The sequence below is a fragment of the Limulus polyphemus genome, unplaced genomic scaffold (assembly GCF_000517525.1).
Source record: "Limulus polyphemus unplaced genomic scaffold, Limulus_polyphemus-2.1.2 Scaffold3555, whole genome shotgun sequence".
NCBI lineage: Eukaryota > Metazoa > Arthropoda > Merostomata > Xiphosura > Limulidae > Limulus > Limulus polyphemus.
Window position 1 is genome coordinate 49,965 of NW_013669165.1, and position 8,861 is coordinate 58,825.

Here is an 8,861-nt window from a genome sequence, read left to right on the forward strand (position 1 = left end):
TAACAAAATTTTTTGTAAATTCAAAAAATGCTCTGCTAAGACCAATGGCTTAGAGAAACTCTGTACACTTTGGAACGCTGTCTATGAAATAAGATATGCACAGTGTTCAGCCACGCGTATAGGCGAATCTAACCTTATGGTACATGGACCTTTCAAAGAACATGTTCGTGCCACTGTTAATCTTGACAACGAAGAAGCCACCGCGGAACATTACACCAATTCACAAGGCATAATTGACAAAACGTTCGTCATATCAAAGTTTTAGAGAATTATGATAATTTTCATGAAAGAAAATTTAAATAATATCTTGTGAATCAATCTAAACGCTCTTCTATTAACAGATACAGCGCATATAATATATAAACTTAGTATTCCGAACATTATGTAATTTCGAAGTCTAAACATGGCTCCTGTAAAATTATTATTATTCCATGTAAGGCTTATTGTATTTTTATTTATTTATTTACATTAATTATAGTGATCAGTGACTCAAGCTTGTCTAACAACAATTGTTATGACGTGAAAGCCTTTTCTAAGCTGGCGATACATAATTGTAATTAACATTAATATTATATACAAATCATCGTTATAAGAGGCTTAACTGTATTTCTTTGGTTTGCCAGCTCAAGCCGTGCCTGATGAGCCTTGAATAGGCGAAACTGCAGACCACAGCATAGAGTACAGCCAATCAAATAAAGCATTAGGCCTCTACATCTCCTATTCTCTTTTCGATTTTACCTTTGGTGAGAAATAAAATAAATCTGTAGAATGTATATGTAATAATTGTAATTAGACATTATTATTATTATGCCTACTATATTTTTAACACATTCTTTTTTCGGTCCTTTAAGATTTTTACAAGGGCTGACTAAAGAATGTAGTGTTGAAATATAAAAGGTCTGATATTAATGTCTTGCGACGAGTATAATTGCTTAACAATACTTCTAGGACGTTTCATCGTGCATCGTTATGTTATACTGTCGTACTCATATTATTTTCAATTATTATCATTCAAAATCATCTTCGTAACTTGTGATCCTCAAAGACCTTGGAAAAAGTCGTAAACACAAGCGTTAAACACAAAATGAAAAATAAATATTTACCTGAAGTTGTATGTAGTCTTTTTTTTTCGACATTCGTAATAGTTTGAATATATTGAAAATATAAAAACTTCTTTTCTTAAATATTTGATAAACAGTGCAAAAGCACAGCATAACTCTCAATTCTTAATGTTTTGACACAGTAAATAATATGTCGACAAGTTTCTGTCGAATTATATTTCAGTCTGTCAGTTTGATAGGCATTTACAATGCTATGTTGTCAAGGTGAACATCTATTATACGTATATGATTAGGGGTTCATGCTGGTGCATCCAATTGTTTTATATTTGTATGCCTTGACTTCTGATGACTTAACATGGCGTTTATACTATTAGGTTTATGTTCTTAGCCTTTAATAATTATAATTCATGTATAGTAAAACACTTATCTTAGAAATTCTCTTTATTCTTAAAATTGGACAAAAAATAAAATTATAATTAACGAATTTATTTGCCTGCCTCTATGTGTTTCGGTTTATTCGTAACTGATATATTTGTTATCATTAACACTTTATTTATTTAAATTTTAGATTCACCTGGAAGATTCCAGTTTTTATATTATAGGTGAAACAACGTATACGGTAACTACTGCATAGTTGTAACATAGAATCAAAATACATGAGAACTGGAAAGTTGTATAGAAACTCATTAATTCCTGGATCGTGTTACAATATAGGTCGATATAAATGGAAATTAAAAAAAAGTTGTTTCGTCATATTTCTTGGTATTTTCCCACAAATATACGTAGTTGTGAATAGGTTTGTACTAAGTGGAGCTACCTATCACAATTCAATGTATTTTTTCACTGAAAGTATATATAATTCTATTAAAAAGTAAAAAAAGAATACTTTTCATTTCCCCATCATTAAGTCTGGGCCGGCAAAACTTAGCTCACTATTGCATATCTGTTTCTTTTCAATTTTCGAGTTGTTGTTTTTGTTTTTTCACGAAGAAAAAAAATTTTCTCTTGTACGACTTGTATGCAAATTCTTTTGACACATATAAATAACTTGTTTTGTACCTTAAATGCATTGCTGTTTAGCTGTCTATGCATTTTCATTTATTGTCTCTTATAACATTGAAACGGTTGTGTACAGATTTATTATAAGAAAAAAGAGCACACATTGAAATGTAATTATTTTATGACTACCATTTTTGTGTAGAAATCATACAGTTCAAATATCCCAAGCAAATTCAGTTTCGTTTTAGGCCCGGAGAATGATGCCCTAATGATCTTAATAACTCGAAACACTATTCTGCATAAGATGTTCTTCTTTTCAAGTATAATAATGTTTACAGCAAGATGGGTTAATGATTTATTTATGTTATAATATCCTAATTATGTTGTTGTGTTCTTGTGTCTTTCAAAGAAAGTGCGCTTATTACGACGTGTGTGCCATGGAGGTTACCTCCAGGTAAGGGATTTTGGGGTCTCCACCCGAGAGGGATCAATTGTGGTCAAAAACAACTGCTAGGGGTAGAACGATTCATTAATTTTCTTCAGACATGAAAACCCGTATCAACACAATATGAGGACCCTCCCATGACCCCCATAATTTACCACTATCGACCTATAGTTTTCCTAATTAGTTCTTAATGTCCTGTTCGTAATTATGAAACAGCAACTCCCAAGGCGTGACAATATTTGCTTACTGTCTCTGGGAAACTATATCTCTGAAACCAAGCAAGTTAAACTACAATCTACCAATATGGGTAATACGACAGTTTCAAGTAATGAACAAAATTTATAATATTACAAATTAAGAAGTATTCAAAGCATGTAACGATTTCATATCCTGACTAGACACAAAGTAGACAAATTAAGTTGTACGCACTTGTAACTACAATCTGTTATTATAATCAAGATAGAAAGTTGAGAATTTATTCTTTTTAATACTAATATTACTGATAATCCTTATTTAATTGGCGGTAAAGGTAAAGAAATTGCTTACTAACCAAAAGTTCCAAGAAACTGACCTCTAAACAAGCGTAGGACAACCAAGACAACAAACAATAAGGATGATTCTATTTTATACTTAACAGTTGTTTGCTTCTTCAATCCGATATGTCTGTAGGCGAAATCCTTATTAACAAAGTGAGTTTACACCACTGGTCTCATATGCAAGAACTCAGTTCTTGCCATCACGTGTCATATCCAATTACTTTGGTGTGTCGGCTACTGTACTTTGAGAAGTCGTCGTTTTACTTTTGTGAAACACAAATACATTTGTCACTCAGCAACTTGCAAAGTGAATTCTCAAGTACACTGTAAGGCAATTCAATTCATTTAAGGAATGACATAATACACCTGCTTAGGCAACATACGAAAATTGATCAAAAATAACTGAAAAAGATACTTGAATCCAGAACCAAGTTCAATCTAATGGTTTGTTAGTCGCATTGAGATCTATGAATTAGGAAACAAATAAAAAAATTACATGCTTTACTTTGTTAACAGAGAAACCTACTTCAGCTGAATTTGAAGTACTAAATGACTAACTGTCATGGAATATTGGCTAATTGGTTGGTTGGTTGGTTGGTTGTTTTGAATTTCGCACAAAGCTACACGAGGGCTATCTGCGCTAGCCGTTCCTACTTTAGCAGTGTAAGACTAGAGGGAAGGCAACTAGTCATCACCACCCACCGCCAACTTTTGGGCTACTATTTTACCACCGAATAGTGGGATTGACTGTCACATTATAACGCCCCCACGGCTGAAAGGGCGAGCATCTTTGGTGTGACGGGGATTCGAACTCGCGACCCGCAAATTGTGAGTCAAGCGCCCTAACCACCTGGCCATACCGGGCCTACTGGCTAATTGCAATTCATACAAACCTCAGTCTGGAGCCTTACGGACTTCATTCTGCTGCGAAATAATTTTTGGGATTTATAAATATCAAGGATTGATGTTTGATGGTGGTAAAGGTGGAATATAAGCAAAGTTTAATGAAGAAAAAAAATGTGTAAAGGTTGACTACATAGAAATACAAAGGTGCAAGAAATATATTCCCCGACAAAATATTCTTGTATCAGAAGATCAAATACGAATGTCTGACTTACACGATATGTTAGTATGTGGATCATCATCTCTTCTCAGTTTGTAGATTTGTCATCCTACAAGTTTTCCCCACAGTCGTTTACATCAATATTGTGACATATTCAATTTGTTTGTTTCTTTTAGAAATTTCGCCCAAAGCGAATAGCCTTTCCAGTTTTGAATTTATAAACTATAAAGAAGGCAGATTGTCACTAGTATCCGCCGCCAACTCTTAAGCTACTGTTGTTTGTCCGATTAGTAGGGTTTGGGCATCGCTCTTATAGCAGATCCTATGGCGCTAAATTGTGAAGCGCATTTTTTGCAGCAACGGAACGCGAACCAAAAATCCTAGGATTTACAGCCCGGACACACTAAACACAAGTCCACGCCAGGTGGATGTCGAAAAATACCGTTTGACTGATATAACAATATAAAAGTTCTTCAATTTCATTATTTTACTTTATCAATTTTTATAAAATATTGTAAGTGTACTTTAACTGTCGTGTTCCTAATGCTCCTCCATATCGTATGAGAAACATCCCTCAAACTATTCAGGGGAGAACAGATATCTAAGTCATTTTCGGTATTTGACTATGTTGTTATTTTTTGCACATATCTGCACAAACAGTTTTTTAAAATTGTATTTGACACAACCAATAAGTTTATACAAAGTTTTATCAAAATATCTATAAAAGAAATAATGCCACCTTTCACCGCCAGGCTACGCTGAATTTACTTGTATGTTAGGTGGAGAAGTATCTTCAAATAAAGTTCCCAACTTAGGGCCGGATTTTTCCTTGAAAATACCACGAGGAAAAAACAGTTTTCGGACTCGGATTCAGGGCATAAAAAATATTTTTGTTTGTTTGTAGTTAAACACAATGCTACGCAATGGGTTATCCGTACACTGTCCACCACGTGTATCGAAACTCGGTTTTTACACATGCCACTGTGCCACGCATAAAAATAAATTGTTGATTATATTATTCCAAGCATTTTGGAATGTAAGTACTAATTCCTGCTCAACTCTCTCTCCTTAATTCAATAAACCTAGTGCAAGGTTCAGGAAGATCTTAAACGATGTGCATCAACTATTACAAAGGTCTGAATTTAATTTCTACCCAATTATCAAAATTACAAGTTAGAAAATAATTTTTTAATCAAAGCATAGTTCGTACACTAATAATAAAATTATTATTTTGAGTTTTTTCATAAGTCAAAAAGTTGTTTGTTCTGCCAGTTTGTGGAATCTTGCTTTTATTTCTAGTTTCATTTCCAATTTATTTCTCCATCTAATGAGCCACCTAGTGGCTCAACGGTAAGTCTGAAGGCTTATAGCACTACGAAATCGGGTTTCGATACCTATGGTGGGCACAGCGTAGATAGTCCATTGTGTAGATTAGCGCTTAACGACAAAACAAACAAACTATCCAATGAACCATGATGATTGAAATCGGCTACTAGAAAGCATGAAAACCTGATTAGTCAGTAACTAAGTAAAATAAGATCAACATTTAATCATCTATAGAGTTACTACAGAAATAGTGTAATTATTAGATTTACTTTTCAAGAAAGCGCTTTTCCTAACTTTATATTTACATGAGCTTTCTCGTAATTAACAAGAATGCTCACCACTGAAGTTCGTGAACTATGAGAAGCTGAGTTACGTGATTAACCTTGAGGACAAACTAGCTTCCTTGACGAGACGACTTGAAGAAATGAAAACTGAGACGTCACGGTAAACGAAGTTGAGTGTTCATCTTCTGCCCTGACCCAATTTGCATATCTTCAGGTTAATTTCTAATACTGCCTGGTCTTTCCAACAACTAGCTGCGTTTTAAAGGCTTTTTTTGTGCAAGTAAAGAAAAAACAACCCGCTCAGCACAGTATATCGTGAGCCTGCATAAGTTTGTGTTTTTGTTGAATTTTGCGTGGAGTCATTCGAGAGCTACCTACGTTAGCCGTCCCTAATTTTGAGTCGATAGGTTAGAGTGACCAACTAATCAACACCAGTCACCGTCAAGTTGTGGGCTAGTGTAATCGAATAATAGGGTTTGACTGTCGCGCTATAACGCAACCACGGCCCTAAATTGTGGAGCGCGATATATATTTGTTATTGGCAGTAACGAGGCGAAAACCACGTAACCTCGATTCTACAGTCCGGCACGCTAGCCACTTGATGGCGCTAGGTTTCCTATACTGTCTTCTTAGCTTTTGTTTGAATCACTATAAACAAAAATATATAATTATAATATAAAACTTCTTTGCACCTTTTTTTTGAAATTATAATTGAATGATCTTCATGAACGTGTCCAATGTACCAAACAGTAAATAACGCTGGTAACCTGAAAAGTGCAATGTATATATCTATCTACGCTACTGTCCATAGAATGCTCTAAAATAACTGTATTGGAAAACAAGTATACATCTGTCAATTTTTGAAATATGTAAATAAACACCTTAGACTGTATTTTCATGCTTTTATGTATTTGTGGTTCTCTTCTTACAAAGCCACTAGTTGCATAATGGGCACCAAATTTTATCAATAATGTTTAGCTTCATCACAATATTTCAATCACATTCAACTCGCTCATTTAGAAATATTTATTCAAACGTATCAAAACATACACAACAAGTTGGAGTTTCATGGCTCATGTCACACTGACTATAATATAATTAATCATCAGTCGGTGGTTATTGTACTTAAACTGCTTCATGTAATTCGTAACATTTCTTAGACCGAATAAGACTTGCTGAGAAATATACAATGGCGCTAAGCTTTTGTTTGTTGTTAAACAAAAAGCAGATATTTAAACCCGACTTTTAGTGATATAAGCCTTCAGATTTGCCACTGAACCACGATGAGGCTAACGCTAAGAAAGATATGTAAAAAAAAAAAACGTACAAATATGAGTAGCAGTTACGATTTGATTTTTAACTAGCACACATTAAGGAAAAAAATTAGATATAATAGATCTATGAAATACAACATAACATTATTTTCTTGTAACGCTAAAAACCACGGCAAGAGGCGAAGGCCGAAACGTCAGGTAAAATATATAAAAGAAATATTTCTATGAAGTTGTTTGCCATCTTTCTTGGACGTTCTTAAAATAGTTGAAATGTATTGAAAAAATAAACATCCCATTTCTTAAATATGTGTTAAATAGTGCAAAAATAAAGCCAAAAAATCAATTCTTAATATTTCGATATAGGAAAATGATTTATATCTAAGTTTCTATCGAATTGCGTTTCATTCTATAAATTTGATAACTATTTACAATGTTAAGTTGTCAAGGTAAATATCCAGTGCTTAATTTGTAGATAAAAATGAAGTTTATTTAAAGTTAAGCACAAAGTTCCACAATGAGCTATCTGTGCTCTGCCCACCACGGATATCGAAAACCCGGATTCTAGTAAGTCCGCAGACTTTGAGGGACTATAAAAGAGGAAGAGGAACTCACATAATTATGATTAAGTTAGCGCATATATCATATTTGATGATATTGATATTTTAAATTTTACATCCAAAATAACATATTTATTAAATATATATACATATTGGATTTTCTGTTTAGAATTTTATTCCTAATATCACCATTTCTAATATTTCATTGTTTACCGAACATTTACCGTTCTGCTGATACTATTGTTATTATTATTAACAAAACGGTTATAGTATTTTAATATCAAGAACTTTTGGCTAAATTAGGCTTAATTGATATATAGTTTTTGTGAAGTACATGCATATTTATTTATTTATACTGAATTGTCCCGTGTATTTGTTACGTTCTTATATTCCAACAGAATTTAATTATTATATATATATGTAAATATGAAATAAAAATGAATACAGGAACTACATCAATTTCCACACTGACTCCAAACTTTTTTTCAATATGATCATCACGTAATCAACTCTTACCATTTATTATCAATTGCTGAATGATGTCCTTGAGCCAACCACGAATCAACATGCAAAGAGACGATCGATTTGGGGCGATGATTAGGTTCATTTGTGAGAATCCGCTCTACCATTCGCTAGATGAAATTAGCATGAGGACTATGGTCCTTTGTAATGGGATTGAAGCTGAAGGAATACTGCCACTACTGATAAATTCCCGAAATGCTCGAAATGTCTGTCCTTCAGGAACTTGAACCCCCCAGTGGCACAGCGGCATGTCTACGGACTTACAACACTAAAAACCGAGTTTCGATAACCGTGGTGGACATGACACAGATAGCCCATTGTGTAGCTTTGTGCTTAACCTCAAACAATTCAGTAGCTTGAAATCGAGAATACAGATATCTGAGGTTTCATTCTGCATACGCAAGGTCGGACTGAACGTCAGCCGGCCAATTTTAAGAATATATAACCTTCACGTTGTTCAGCAGGTCTTGGTCACTGTCTCTCATTAACCTTCTCTGAATGGAGTTTTGAGGGCTTCTATAAAATTCTCCTGGATTTATAGGCCGATTAGACACATTAATTTTGTAAATTTGTTGTTTCGTATGGTGTATGGAATATTCGGGAGTAGGACTGGCGTCCTAGTCCGGACGCCGGGTGAGCATGTTTTGGTGTGACGGGGGTTCGAACCCGCGACCCGCAGATTGCGAGTCGAGTACCCTAACCACCTGGCCATGCCAGGCCTTCAAAGAAGAACAAATGAACATTTATTATTAACCCTAGAAATTTAAAATTTTCTTTTCGTACGAGAACAAACG

The 8,861-nt window shown here is 34.2% G+C and overlaps 1 long non-coding RNA gene across 1 annotated transcript in view; it reads right to left on the reverse strand.

Annotated features, from left to right (window-relative positions):
• Window positions 1-3,164, reverse strand: part of LOC111088331 — a 9,421-nt gene extending 6,257 nt beyond the window's left edge. The window contains exon 1 of the long non-coding RNA XR_002612876.1: window positions 3,077-3,164. This is a non-coding gene — a long non-coding RNA (uncharacterized LOC111088331). The remainder of the gene's footprint in view (window positions 1-3,076) is intronic.
• Window positions 3,165-8,861: the final 5,697 nt, after the last annotated feature.